General features: G+C 50.6%; 1 protein-coding gene across 11 annotated transcripts in view; it reads right to left on the bottom strand.

Annotated features, from left to right (window-relative positions):
* PTPRA (protein tyrosine phosphatase receptor type A) overlaps nt 1–15,058 on the bottom strand; it is a 130,054-nt gene that overhangs the window by 112,470 nt on the left and 2,526 nt on the right. For 2 of the 11 annotated variants that reach the window (XM_068943771.1, XM_068943780.1), the window contains exon 2: nt 3,710–4,014. The exons of 8 other annotated variants lie outside the window; for them this stretch is intronic. The gene's annotated coding sequence lies outside the window, so the exon portion shown is untranslated. Of the gene's footprint in view, nt 1–3,709; nt 4,015–12,853; nt 13,592–15,058 lie in introns of those variants that run through there. One more of the 11 variants, XM_068943773.1, reaches the window with a different exon arrangement.

The following is a 15,058-nucleotide window of genomic DNA, read 5'->3' as shown; positions in this document are numbered from 1 at the left end:
TTGGCGCTTTCCCCAGTATTAAGTTCACTTGTCTTTAAAAAACCATTCTCTAATCCCTTGTCATAGTGCACAGAAATGCATTATAAAGAATCGCCGTTGAAAGCGAGCCCCACGAGCAGCCAAACCCACAAAGCACAGCTCAGCATCGGCTGCGGTCCTCAGTCCTCTTGCCTCCTTCGACCCCAGCGCCGGGACGCAGACCAAAGCAGGCCCTCCGATGTTAGCACGGGGCTGCAGCCTGTTATGCTCCAACAAGATCTTGGAAGAAACACCTCCTCCACCTCGCATGAAACAATACCACGGCCTGTTTTACGTTCTGGAAACAGGCTGGGCCTGGCACGCCGTCAGCCCAACCTTCATCCCAGTGGCAAATTGCATCTGGTACTTTGGATCAAAGGACAGGAGAAAAATCTTTTACGGTGCTGCAGTCTAAAGTGCGTGTTCCCTGTATCGGAGGCTTTGCCAGGCTGCAAATTCTTGCCATCAGAGATGCTGGAGCAGGGAGATAAAAAGGCAGAAGCATTTAAGGCTGCAGGCAGCTCAGAGGATCAGAATTCAAAGGAGGCTTTATCTTTTATACTGCCCTGCCCTGCAAGAAGGACATGAAGGATCGAACTCCGAATATCAGGCACTCGCTCGGGAGGCTAATCTCTTAAAGCATTAAGTCAAAACATCCCAAAGGAGATGAGTTGCAATTCGTCACCTAAACGGCAGAATAATCTTCAGGCAAAACTGTGCACCGACAGTTCTGTTATTTACAATAAAGCTCTAGAAACGCTTTAAAATTTCTGCAATAATTACTGTAACAGGCAAAAAAAAAAAAGTTCTTTCCAACAACAAACTTCCCACAACCACCTCGCGGACAGTCTGTAAAGTCAGCTGAAGCGCCGAGCCAACGGCTGCGCTGGAAAAGCCAGTCATTTCCTGGTGCCTTGGCAAGCACCGTTCCCATCGCTCAGAGCACAGGATGTGATACGCGGCCCCGAGAAACGAAACAGTCGTTTCGGCTCCGTCCACAGTGAAAGACATAGGGCCCCCCCCCTTTTTTTTTTTTTTTTGCTTCATTTGGGCTCAGGAAAAGTTGTCAGGAATACTTCTGGCAGGACCGAGTGCCCGTTCTCCCTTAGTTCATCGGAGGGGGGAACACCACAGATGTCCCCCGTTAATATAACAGCGTCAGAGGCAAAAGAGGAAGCCCCTGTAAGCCCGTATCACGGCTCCCCGACGGATTTCCTAACTTTAGCCAGTAGGCAGGGGTCACTATTTCTTAAGCAAGGTTTAATATAGGCAACATTTGACCACGAGTCACCCGGCATCAAAATCACGGCAGCTCCAAGAACAAACTGCTCCTAACGAAAAATCAGTCCATGAGCGTTTACTGAAATGCTACTTCGGTTTCCAAGATATTTCCAGCCAGCGCAGGTCACTAAAGCGAATGGACAATCGGAGCTTTAGTCCGATCCAGTCGCAGGGTTTCTGTGAAAATGGTTTTTAAAACTCCGGTGGAGGGCCACAGGGGAAGACCCCCTCCATAGGCAGGCAGGGCTGGAGGAGAAGGGGCTGGGAGGACTTCCCGTAACGACCGTCTCGGGGCCAAAAATCAGCCGAAGTGAGCGACAGAAGCAACGTGAAAAGCGTCACTTAAACAACGGGATCGGACATTGCCCCAACGAGCAGGGTGGCGAGATCCCAAGACGACCTTTCCACGTTAGACTCAAAACGGGAGGAAAAAGAAAAAAAAAAAATCAATATATCCCTGCAAGCAGGCTGCTGGAATGACGCCCGTGTTTTTCATTAGTGAATCACTTCCATTTCTGAAACGGCGTTGCCTTAACGAAGCAGCAACAGAGCAAGAAAAATCCAATCCCCAATAGAAAGAGGCCATCTCAGCCGGCCAGCAGTACCTCCCCCAAAGCCAACGGATGGCATTTTGGCAGAAAGGACTCGATGAACTCGCTTTTCCTAAATCTCTCTTCTGCTTCAGCACTTCTTGACCTGTCAGGCGCTGTGAACAGCCGGCAAAGAGTGAAAAATCCCTGTTCAGGCCCCAACTAGGGAACCGCTTGCCACGACATGGTACAGAGGGCTCCTAATTGACTAATTGTCCTAACGGAGACACGCCGTTCTTTGCAAGCTCGTGGCCGAGTACAAAAAAGGGAAACAAAACAGCGTAAGCCTATGACTTGCCGGTCTGAGAGGCGTTCAGCAGCGATCGTGGCTTAAAAGGACACCTGCCTGCAGACCCCGACACCCTCCTGCCTGTGCTAACGACTGTCTGCAAAGCTGCACGGCGACCCGTGTTAGAGAACCGGTCCTGAAGTGCCCCCCAAAACAATGATTTCGCAAGATCCTCTCCCAAACCGAATTCACGTTTTATTCTCCCCTCCTCCGGTGGAGCGGGGCAGGAGCCGAGGTGGCGTTGGAGCTCCCGGCCCACCTCGGCGCAATCTCGCTTGTAGTTTCGTAAGAGATGAAACCACAGGTTCGGTCTTTTCGTTTCCCCCGTCGCCCGAAGGCTGCTAGCGCGTTCAGGGACCGGTTGCCTCTAACGAGGCCACGACCGCAAAGCCACCCTTGGCAGACGGCGTTGCCTTGCCGAGGACACGCCAGGCCCGGGAGAGCAGGCGACCCTCTGCTTGCAGGATCCGGCCGCGTGGCTGAGCTGGCTGCCGCGGGACGAAGGGAAACCTTGCGCCGTCGCTAGCTGTGCCACATCTTTCCATGGCAACTAAATCCCCTAATCTCCAAAGCCCCCCCACCCCCACGCACTGGCGACTTGCACAGGCGCTAAATCCACTCTTTGGGAAAAAAAAAAAAAAAATCGCTCCAAATAATCCATAACAAAAAAAACGGAGCGAGTACCGAGCACCTGCAAAGCCCCTTGCTGCATTAGAAAAAAAAAAGAAAGAAAAAACACTAAGAGCTTCATGATCTTGCACTACAAAAACCAGCAGACAGGTAAATTCCTAGGTTCGGCGGCTAAAGAGTTCAGTTTTCCTGCCACTGTTAAAACTGCTTCGCTGCCCGTGGACTCTGGCCCAAAGTTTCATTATCGCCTTGGGTTCAGCTGGCCATAAGCACAACCTGCTCGGCTTACGTTAAAGCCCTCCCTCGTCTCTGAAACTCTTCCCTCCGACCCCGAGTCTCCAGCTCTCCCGCGCACGCGCTTCCTTGTCCTCTATTCACCAAGTAAGCATGGTTTTCAGAGTAAGGATTTAGCTTCTCGGTCTTAAAGTTTGAAAGGGGTTTTGCCTGGGGCGGGGGGGGGTCTTTTTGGCTGTGCTCCAGCTGGTTTGGAGAGGAAATGAAAATGGATGTTTTCAGACACCCTAATGAGGACGCTTCTGATGCCGCGCAATTACTCAGCGGCGGCAGGTTGTAAATTCTGGCAGCATCAGGCCTACAATTACTCGCACACATTCGACTGAGCCTTTTTCCAGAAATGATTGATTAGCAGAAACGAGCCTTGCAGATGGGTGAACGGCTTCTTTAAAGTTCAGCGAAGCCTGCAGCAAAGAGCTGCGAATTTCCTACTGACTGCCGGCCTTCCGCCACGCGGCGACCGAGGGACCCCAACCCTGTGAAACGCTGAGCGCCCTCCGCCCCCCTCCACACGCGCGCGGATCGAGCCCGAGCTTGGCAAGATCGGGTCTCAACACAACTGCTCCAAGTAATAACCGACCGGCATAAGCAAGCTTAAAAGGCTCACCCTAAAATGCCAGCCCCTCTCTGCTGGGCAGAGAGACGACAGGGAATAAAACGGTTCGGGAAAGGGGGAGAGGGCTCGAAGGGAAGGACCGCCGGGGAGCTCGCTGCAATCTCTCTGCAGAGCAACCGCGGCTGTTCCTCAAAACACGGTCATGCTGTCGAGCCTGCTGAGCCCTGCCGTGTCCTCCTCCCCTTCTGCCCCGGGTGCGTTGGGCAAGAGACGGGCATCAGGTGCTCCGGGCAGGGCCAGTCACGTCCTTTTAAAGCAGTTCTCTGCATTTCCTCATTTCTCTCTTTCTCACGTTCCTGTAGGAAGAGGGCAACATAAGGAACGTCACAGAAACGCACGTCCGTCCCCTCCAAGAACGTGCAGTATCCTGGCAAAAAGACAACTACCTTGCAGGCTCATTACCAATTTCCGATAGCGCGCTCACACTTCCAATACCACCTTTCTTAGGAGAATCAAGAACTGGCAGTCTTTGTGAACGTGCCCCTTCCATGTAATTTTTACACCCCTAAGAGTCGCTCTACGTTCCTGACCAAAAGACACAACCGCTCGCAGCAACCCCCTCAATAGCAACTAATAGAGGAAGAGACACTGTTTTGTCACCCTCCAAGTCACTTTAACTGCCTTTTTATGTCAGTTAGCCCGCGCCTCAGCTCCCCTCCCTAAGAAGGGCAGTAAGGCCTTTTGGGCATTTCATTTGTTTAGATGCAAACTCACACGTTATACAGCAGTCTACGTACACAAGATTTCTCCAAAGCTGCAGATAACAGAGAAGGTTAGGGATCTACAAATTAAGCTGTTGGAGGCCACCGCCCTATAAAAAGCGTTTTTGAAAGGCTGCTGAGCGAAGCCGAACCGTGAAAGTGATAACGCTTTACTCACAAAACTGCAAAGAAAAACCACGCTCACCACGACGACTGTCTTACTGTTTCTCTCCTGCATACTCCTAGACAGCCTGAGAAAATAACTTGACCTCTGTAATCTGAAGCTTGGCCACAGTTTTACAGCGGAAGTTTGGTACCTCAGAGTGGCACAGTTTGCAAAACAGAGAAGTCCGATAGATACAGCAAGTGTTAAGCAACAGTGGAAAATATCCATGTGCGCACATATTTATTTGCGGGCTTCTCAAACACATCCATATGAGCTTAACTTCTGGAACAGAAGCGGGACATGATTATCTGTTGACATGATAAAAGAATTATTCAAACTGCTGTAATGCAGCAGGAAATTTTTCATCGCGTCCTACACCGATATCATGAGGAAATATAAATAGATATGAATATATATATTTATATATACACACACGGCACCTCAAAATCTTCAGGTTCAGAATATTGCTGGGCTGCGTGCTTGCAGTGCCTGGAGCAGAAGGCTGCTCTTTCCCAAAAAATTGCTGGAATCTTTCTAAACCACTAAAATGCCCTTTTTTTTTTCCTCCTTTTTTAAGTAAAGGAAGCCCTGTTGTTCATATTTCTCCACTCATTCAGCAAGATTTACTTACTTGAGCATTTCGAGAGCTACCTTTTAGAAGCTTGTAATAACAGCATTACTTTCCTATCTCTGGCTCCTGTCTCGCAGGAGACTCAGATGGTTACGCATGCTGGCTTGCCACCCAGGAGCCAGACCTGGGATGCTTTTTTTTTTTTTTTTTTTTAAAGCTTTTCTTCCACTAGGACACCACCGAGGACAAGTCACTTCTCCCTCTACTCCCATTTCTTCTCCTACCTTTTTTTAGGGGCTGCCCCAAACGAGCTGGGTCTGCAAGGCATGCGTAGCGCAGTCTTCTATAGCGGCAAAGCAGGCTATGGCCAGTGTTAATTGTGGTAGACATGGAAAACCAGAACTGAACGACTGGAGTTACAGATCAAGTCAGTGCTGAATACAATAAAGTACTGCCCTCACCATCTTCCTGAATGACATTTTTTTTAACCTTGGCATACAAGCAACGATTTTAGTTGTACAGTGCACAGCCATCCTGGGGCTGAAGAGTGTACGAACAGGGCAGGCCCACAGTGGGCTTTCCCCAGAAAACTCTTCTACCCTCTAAGACTTTGTAGCTTATGCTCATAGCCTGACACACGCCTACCATTTCTCTACTGCAAAACAGGAAACTGCAAATTGGTTCTAGTATCTTCCTAGATTATTAAGTAGACTAGCCTACAGGTTTTTTGTTTTTTTTTGTTTTTTTTTTTTAAAAAACTTGTCCTTCCTTGCTTTTTGTAAAAGCAGAAAGCCTCCTCCAGGTTTGCCAAGACCTCTCATCAATTAGCACTTTAGTAGTTATCTGAAAGATCGTGAAGGACAAGATTGCCTTTCTAAAGTGTGAAGTAAGAGATGCACAACGGGGCCCAAGCCATCGCTATGATTAATAGGAGTCCTAGCTAGCTGTAACGCACGCTGATGCCAGGAACAGACTTCAGATGCAGAAGGCTCTCTAACACGTACAATGACGTAACTTATCTATGCAAGTTAGTAATATCACCCCTCAGCCAGCTGCATTTGCAATGAAAAGTGCTTGAGATTCCCAGAGTGTAAATAAAGATATTAACTCTGAAAATGCTGGGTCTAAAGCAAACGATGAGCCCCATATAATCCCAGAGAGAGAGAGAAAGAATTCATTTGTTGGCTTGGGAACGCCGCGAAACTCATCACTGCAGCTAAATCACTGAGTTTCAGCTGTTATCAGTGTTCCCAATGGAAGCAATACTCCGGAAAAGCCCCAAAGCCGCCTATTATGACTTGCAAGCCATCTCACTCCCATCATTTCTGATGACTGCTCTTTCCACCACCTGGCTGACCACCAAACGAAGCACAGCAGCGTTCCACCTAAAGGTGGGCCCACGGGAACGCAAAGCACCACGCAAGGAACAGATACCGAAGAGAACCAGGGAAGGCAAGTGAGGATGGCCAGGTATCGGCTTCTGGGGAACCCTCCACAAGTCGACTTCTCCCGGCAGGGGGAAGCATGCGAGCACAGACCCCGTGCGACAGCTCGCAGCAGTTCGACAGCATGCAGGAGAAGTTCCAGCTGCTTTGGCAGTCCCAGAGCAAGGTCACTGTGGACGGGGTGGAGACCCAATCGAGTTAAACTCACGGGTTTCAGAACATAAGTCGAAGAGATTATTTCGAAACACCAGATGCGATACGTGAACGTAGCCGTCCAAAGAGGAGGCAGGTTCAACCCCAGGATGATCCAGCACTGATTGATTCACTGCTCACACCTGAATCAAGCTTCCCTGTCACCTATTGCTCAATGCAGATACACAACATCTGCAAGTTGAAACGTGTCAAACTGCGTTTAACACCAGTATGCTACCACAGCTACTCAGTACACCTCTCCGATCAGACCTCTGACATCCTTTTATCGATCTAGCATAGCACGTCAAAAAGCATTTCAGCCCCCCAAGTTATGAATATAGATCTTACAGCTCCCCATCTAAGCCTGCAAGTGATTAGTAACCATTAGCCAAGGTTTCCAGCAGTCGGGTATCCGAACACTCAGAAATCAGCTCCTGAGCATGCCCCGGTGGCTCTGTCTCACCACAATGTGTCTCACGTCAAAGACCTGCCGGGATTTCCCGGGCAGGCATTGCCCCTTGCCGTGCCTCCAAGGTGTTGAGAGAGCACTTCAACACGAGGATGAAAAAGAAAAGCGAGGACGTTGCCTCGGCCCTCGCCGCCTGGGCCAGTGGACGCTGCTGGAAGAACTGACCCCAGCCCACGTTGAGGAAGAAGGCAGCAGGACAGAAGAGTGGTGATCCTGTGTGCGCTCACGGTACCTGCTGCGATGCAATTCATCTCATGCATCGCAGGTCCACAGTGAAAGCACTGGAAGCCAGGAAGGATGCCTATGCCTCCCCTTCCTCTAAGAAGCACAGATGGGGTGGGGGCAGGAAGAATAAGGACGCCTTCCTTGAAGGACCAGAAAACCACCACAGTTTGAGTTTGATTATTGGGCAGGATGTGGAAGCCCTTGTTGTAACAAGGAGTTTGCAAATATTTAGCTGGCGCACTAGGAACATGCTAGATCAGGTCGAAAGAAACTTTTCATACCAGTTTGGTGGAAACCCTTTTGTCTGTTCATTCCTCAGTAGGGCTGGCTAGAAAGAAAAGAGGTGGGGGTTCACCCCCCTCCTCGCAGATGTCCTCGGCTCCCTGCGACAGTAAAAGGCTTACAAGCAACTCTGGCAATACGTACATCTCCTCTTCTTTCCTACTAGCCTGTGACGTCCAGCTTTGGTCTCGCACGTAGGAGATTTTGCTTTAAAGGATGAGTGGTATGCCATAACCTGTCTCATACAGGAGAGGTGGAGATTACATTCATGTCAACACTTCTTGATTTCCATCGCAAATTGGCATTGATTATGCCATGCAAAATGAAACTGCTTCAACAGGAAAGAATTAGGACAACAAATTATTCTGGGATAAAAATGACTTACTACCTAAGCAAGCGATCCATCTATTTGCATACAGAATAAAAGAGGATGATCTCCTACAAGCAATTTTGAGAAAAAAAAAAAGTCCCTACTCCAGTTTTAAAAGATAACTGACCTCAACTCCTGTTACAGTAGCCACCAGGATTTCCTACAGGACCAACATGCCAAAATCCAACCCACGCTCCGCTGTTTTGACTTTTGCTATCAAAACTGCAGCCATCATAAAACATCATAAATACAGTGGTATCGTATGCATAACCACAGCAAAAGTGTGTTTGATTACCATTTTGGATGCTTAAATCCAGGAGCGCTTTCAGTTATGCCAGTTCTGGTTCAGGGCAAGGAGGAAAGGGGAACAAGCAGGCGCACATGCTTCCCTGCAGCCTGAAACAAGGTTCCCCAAAACTAAGATGCCCAAGCTACCAGGAAACGTCGAGAAGAGGAACGCAAGCGGCTTTCCTCGCTGTGCTGGTTTTCATGAATCACATTCGGGGTGATACTGCAGTTCATTCATTCACAGCCAGCTTTAGCTAGACAACATAAACACAGACCATGCTGTAGCTGGAATAGCATACAGTTCAGCATGCACCAGCTAGCAGGCACTTATCCAGAGTTTCAGACTCAGTGTTTTGTGGCCCATATTGCATTTACCACCGCCACATCTACATTCACATCACGACTGCGCTTGCTGGGGTACGCTGCACTAACCACGCCCAGGGAACACAGGCAAGTCACTCGTTTCACTGAACCACCCAGCATCTAAGGCTGGATGTTGCCCAGCAACCACCAAACCAGACTGACTGTTAACCCCCCATAATTTCAAAATCACAACTAAATCCCTATATCCCACCTCCACTTTTCTTAACCTCCGGACCAGCCCGACACCCACAGCGCGTCGGGGATGCTCTGCCACACACGCGCTGGCCAGACGCGCTACCGGTTGCGGAGCTACACCAACGATGCGATCGTACAGGAAATTGGAGAGCAGGGAATTGACAGAGAAGCAAGCCATGGGGTCAAGCACAGCACAGGATGCTGTACGGAAATGCTGAGGATGATCAGAAGAGTTGATACTCAGGTGCCTGGCGTTGGCAACCACCTGTGCCTGGGGATCAGACTTATTCCTGCAGGGCATGCAGTGGAGGGCAGTGATTAGGAGGGAGGAACAGGTTGCCCAGAGAGGTGGTGGAGTCTCCTTCGCTGGAGATATTCAAAACCCATCCGGACGCGATCCTGGGAAACATGCTCTAGAGGACCCTGCTTGAGCAGGGAGGTTGGACTAGATGATCTCCAGAGGTCCCTTCCAACCTCAACCTTTCTGTGATTCTGAGCCCTGATAGGTCCCCCCCACCATCGCTTCCTCCCCTGTAGCCCGCCACCATGCTTGGGCCTTGCTGTACCAGAAGACAGCTGACTCTTGCACTGCAAAAAACCCACACTGGTCAATATGGCACAGATATGCAAAAAAAGCACAGACCGTCTTCACAACGTTTTCCAGGAACATTCAGGAGGTGCAGATGCAATTCAAGGTCTCTTAATGAAATTAGCCAGAAAAAAAAGCAAGGAGGAAGCTGTCTCAGGACTACCGGCTGAGCAGACACGTACATGGGATGGCATGCGACAGCATCCGCAGAGCCCAGGAAAAATTCCCATGAGCTTTGATTACAAACCTAAGTTTTAAATACTGCCAGGTACTGTGGCTTACAACTCTTATGTGGCTTTACTGTACCTGAGGAGTTTCCAGCATTTTTATGAGTTTAATGAATAGAAAATACTTGGGATGAAAGCTGCTCTGTATACTTACAAAAGCCAGAGAAGTAAGAATTGCAACTGGATCAGGCCAGTCTCTAGCAATATCTAGGCCCAGCTGTTCTTGGGGAAGATGAAAGAAATCTTTCTGGACAGTTATGGATTGAATAGCTTACTTATCAGTAAATCTCCTTCCAATCCCTGCACATAGTGATTAAGCACAACGGTCCACATCCCATATATTAAATATTAATCCTTCCTAACATAACTGGTGATGTTCAGATTATCCAGTTCGGATAATTGCATATTGGGAACACCCAATTCCTTTTCAATCCCAAACCACTGTACGCACAAATGTAACCCAGCGCAGAGCAGCACCTTTCAGCAGCAATATTTTGTGATCTAATCAGAGAGAAGCCTCGTAGCTGGTGATACTCCACTTAGTTTCTGCTCACGCTGCAGCAGTAAACCAGCTGGATGTCACCACTTCCTGATGAAAAGTGACATAGCATCAGCAGTGAAGCAGTTAAGAACACTGAAATGAATCAGCCCACGACGATAGACATTTAGGTACGACGTTTCCTACCTCTTAGCTCTATGAGGCATCTTCCATGCCTGCAGACTGGAAGAGACATGTGCCTGGTCACATTTAAACGATTTCCATTGCAACAGGAAAAAAAAAGAGATTTGTTTCATTTTAAGAAGAAAACTCAGATTATGAACAGGACCAGAAGAAGCTATGAAGCTCATCAGGGCTGACCTCCTTCCTGTATGACACCAGCTATATCAGTTAGGAGTTTGTGCATCTGGCTGACCATGCTGACCTTACTGAAGCATTTGGGCACTGCATCCTATCCAAAAAGCGTAACAAAGTGTTACCATAAAAAAAAAAAAAAAACACAGCAACCCACACGTACTTTGCCCCATGTACCATTTAACGTCAAGAACTAGGAAAGCAAGTTTTCTGAAAACGCACAACAGCTCTACGTTAACACCTTGAAAGTGAAATTGAGAAATTATTAAACATTCCTCTCAAGTACTGGAGAAATTTAGGTAACTTGGCTTTAAGCGTAGAAGTATCAGCACTCAGGAAAGTAATTTATGCTCACCAGTAATCCCACACAGTCACTATATAGGATTTAAAACTCATCCGAAAGACAAGTAGAGGACACGTGGCGTAACCTGTACCTGCCAGTGTTTCGGGGTGTCACGCACATCGCGGAGCACGCGATGTCGCTCAGCATCTCTTATCCAAAGACGGCGCGGCAGACTTGTAAGCTGAACGTGGTAACGCAACTTGCACCAGTCCAACACAATCAGGACTGGCCGTGCTGCTGCAAAGCCACCAAACCTACTAAACCACCAAGCAAAGCGGGTTTGTAAAGAACAGATTTAGGTAATCGACTACAGGAGACAGGGGAAAGAGGGGAAACAAAATACTCTTCCGTAAGGATGTTAACGCTGGGCTTCAACCAATGTTATGGATCCATATAAAGCATCAGTTATCTGAGAGCAACATTTCAGAAAGGAGAGTTGTGTATTCTATCAGTATGAAAACAATGCAGTGAGATCAATGCCAGGATAACGATGCCCCTGGAAACGGGAAACATCTATTTTCAGCACCTCCCGGTATCCCTCTAACCGTTTTATAAAGATGAGGCACGCACCCAGGAACCCCCCTGCAGCCTCCCAAAGCTAGAAGCTTTTACAGGCAGAAGCCAACAGCGTTTCCCTTTGGAAGACACCTACGGACAAGCCCTAGCAACACGGGGCCGGGAGGGAGGAACGAATATGGGAAAAAAAGGCCTAGTCACACTTTTCTAGTTGCTCAGCCTTTCAGGTGTTTCGCACTTTCTTCCCAGGCCTCAGGAACCGCAACCCTATACTGCACCATACCCTGCTCATCATGGGAACGACAACAAGAGTTTGCATCTGACCCTTCACAAACAAAACAAAACCAAAAAGGGGGGGGGGGGGGGGCGTATATCCTCCTTGCATCCAAACACACACAAACGACTCTTGTAAACCTGCTTAAGAGACTGGAAGGCACATATAAACCCGGGCGCTCACTTCGGCTGCAGCACGCTAACGCAGTTACCTTCTCCGCTATCAGGTGTTGGAGGGCCAGGAATCAAAACGAAAAAGGGAGAGACAAATCGCTGCTTGGTCTGTAGTTTTGTTTCCTAATCGTCCTCCATGTCCACCGCAAATCGGAGCCTGAAGCAAGCCCAGCTGATCTGCAGTGTCAGTCAACGCGTTTCGGCTAGCAAACGCAGAAGCGCCTCTCTGTACGAGGGGACAACGTTGCGTCTGTCTGCCGCGCCGCTGCACAGCCCGAAGCACCGCGAGCTCTGCTAACATCCCCATCCCTTCCTCTCCCATTGTATTTTCTTTTCTAGAAGCCTTTCAACAGAAAAGGAAAAAAAAAAAACCTAAACATTTTCAAAGCATCCTGCCTGCTCCCAGCAAGCTTTTTATCAACCGCAGATAGAGAGAAAAAGGATGACTAATTTTTTAACATAATACAAGGAGGAGGGAACATGGAGAGCACTTGAGGAAAAAACTAATTAAATTCTTGAGTCTCTCAGCAAGGACCTCAGCACCCCATACAGATCCACCCATCTGTAACCTCACAGCTAGAAAGCCAGAAAATATCATTTTCCTCCTCCCTTCTGCTCCCTCCCTGCCCAATGACCCGACGAACACGGGCTGGGATTCCTTTCACGACAGTATTCAGATTTTAATGTCACTCCATATTTAGCAGGAGGAAGAAAAAAAAAAAGCCTCCCTTCCTTCCTGTCACATTTTCCATCCTTGATGACATCGAAGATCAGAAATAAGCAAACGCCCGCTGAGCAGAGAGAGGACATGTCCACCACAGCGTGGGACAGCAAGAGGCGGGGCAGCCCGTAAAAGGCATGCAACCTCCTATCCAAGACAGGTAGGGAGATACCTGCTCAGGAGAGACCTCCGATACCTCTTCAGCAGAAACCTCCCCTCCCAGATGCAAGACGTGTCAGAGCTCTGCAGTTTCCGGACCTCGCAGCGGACACACACCACGCAGCCTGCGGGAGTCCACGCACCACGCAGCCCATCAAACACCCATTTGGCTCCACCAGTTCCCTCGAGAAACACGGGGGCCCAGCAGCTCCCTCGGCGATTCAGCAGCTACAGGCAGCCCCGCTTTCGGGCAGAGTAAGTCAACAGAGCTCCCAAACGCTGCCCACGAGGCTCGGCTGCATCTCCCAAGAAATTGGGGTTTCCATCAAGCAGCCTTCCATCCCCTGCGCCGACCAGATCCCGCGAGGCTGGGAGCTGTCAGCACGACAGCGATCCCGCAACACGAGACAGAAGGACCAAGGACACTAGCAAAAAATGCATCGCCCTTCCAACGTAGGTGTTATAATACCCAATGCAACAGAGCCCTCATGAAGGTCCTGCAGTACAGATACACTGACTACAGCTGGGAGAAGCAGGTGGTTGTTGGTGGAGCTCAGGTCCAGGCCCCCTCAGCCTCAGGTCTGCAGTTTTACTCCCTGATATACCCGAGACTGCCGTGAACGCGAGCAGTCGCTTCCCTCGGTAAACACCATCGGCGCGCTTGCTGTCCTTCCCCTTCCAGCTTCCTTTGCACCCGTTGACCTAGACGGGTCACACAAGACTCTCAGCCTGGCGCGAAGGAAGATCTCAACGGGGCTGCGGGCGAAGGGAGGAGAGCGTTAAACGGGCCCAGCTCACACGCTGCCGTAAACGACGGCAGGTTAAACCTAGAGCCGCCCCTCCAGCAGCGCACCAGCGCTCCTCAAACTCAGCAAACGCCACCGCCGTTTCTGCATACGGGAGGAGGGAGACACAGAGCTGCTCGGGGCAATGCCAGGAGCCCTCCTCCCCATTGCTCTTGTTTTAAACGCCGCTTACGCCCTTTAATAAAGCGCCACGTCCGTGCACCTTCCTGCGGTGGGGAGAAAGGACGATGCCGTGACTCAACGCGAACCAGGACCTCCCTTTGCAAAAAGGGGATAAAATACATACGATATATTGGGGAGAATCGAAGCGCCCGTTAATTCACCTTAGGAAGACGGGAAGGAGGTTGCTCAAACCACGAGCTAAACTTGCGTACGCACTGCCGGCGCAGCCCTGCTGCGGTGACACTCAGAGAAGAGAGACGAGCGGCCGCGGGACGGCACCCAGCCCGCCGCAAGGCCCGCGAGCGCCCGGACAAGGCGCGGGCGAGTGCTCCCAGCGATAAGTCGCTTCGGGGAAAGGCCCGAGGATCCGCCGGCGGCACGTGCAGGAGGTCGCCGCCGCCGGAGTCGGGTTTAACTTTCTAAAGAAGCGGTGCGGGAAGGGGAGGGCGGGGGACGGACAGGCGCGCGGGCAGCAACGCAGCCGCAGGCGGCGAGGGGGAGCCCGCAGGGCCCCACGGGTGCCCCCCCCCACGGACACCCCCAGAAGGGCCCCCCGACACGCACAGACCCCCGCAGCGCCCCGCTGATGCCCCTATGGGGCCCTACAGGACCCCTATAAGGCTCCACGGACCCCCCCCCCACAGGCACAGACCCCTTATAGCACCCCACGGACCCCCCCCCAACACAGACCCCCTATAGAGCTCCACAGAACCCCCCCCTACAGACACAGACACCCTATAGGGCTCCTCAGACCCCTGCACAGACACAGACCCCCTATAGGGCCCTTGGATCCCCCCCACAGACACAGACCCCCTATAGGGCTCCAAACACCCCCCAAACAGACATAGACCCTTTATAGGACCCCAAGGACCCCCTGACATAGAACCCCTATAGGGCTCCTCAGACCCCTGCACAGACACAGACCCCCTATAGGGCCCTTGGATCCCCCCCCACAGACACAGACCCCCTATAGGGCTCCAAAGACCCCCCCAAACAGACATAGACCCCTTATAGGACCCCAAGGACCCCCTGACATAGAACCCCTATAGGGCTCCTCAGACCCCCGCACAGACACAGACCCCCTATAGGGCCCCAAGGACCCCCCCCCTACAGACACAGACCCCCTATAGGGCCCCAAGGACCCCCCCACACAGACAAAGACCCCCTATAGGGCCCTTGGACCTCCCCCCAAAGACACAGACCTCCTATAGGGCCCCAGAGACCCTCCTCAAGGGCCCCACAGGGTCCCA

The sequence above is a fragment of the Struthio camelus genome, chromosome 4 (genome assembly GCF_040807025.1).
Source record: "Struthio camelus isolate bStrCam1 chromosome 4, bStrCam1.hap1, whole genome shotgun sequence".
NCBI lineage: Eukaryota > Metazoa > Chordata > Aves > Struthioniformes > Struthionidae > Struthio > Struthio camelus.
This window is presented reverse-complemented; position numbering and strand designations above follow the sequence as displayed.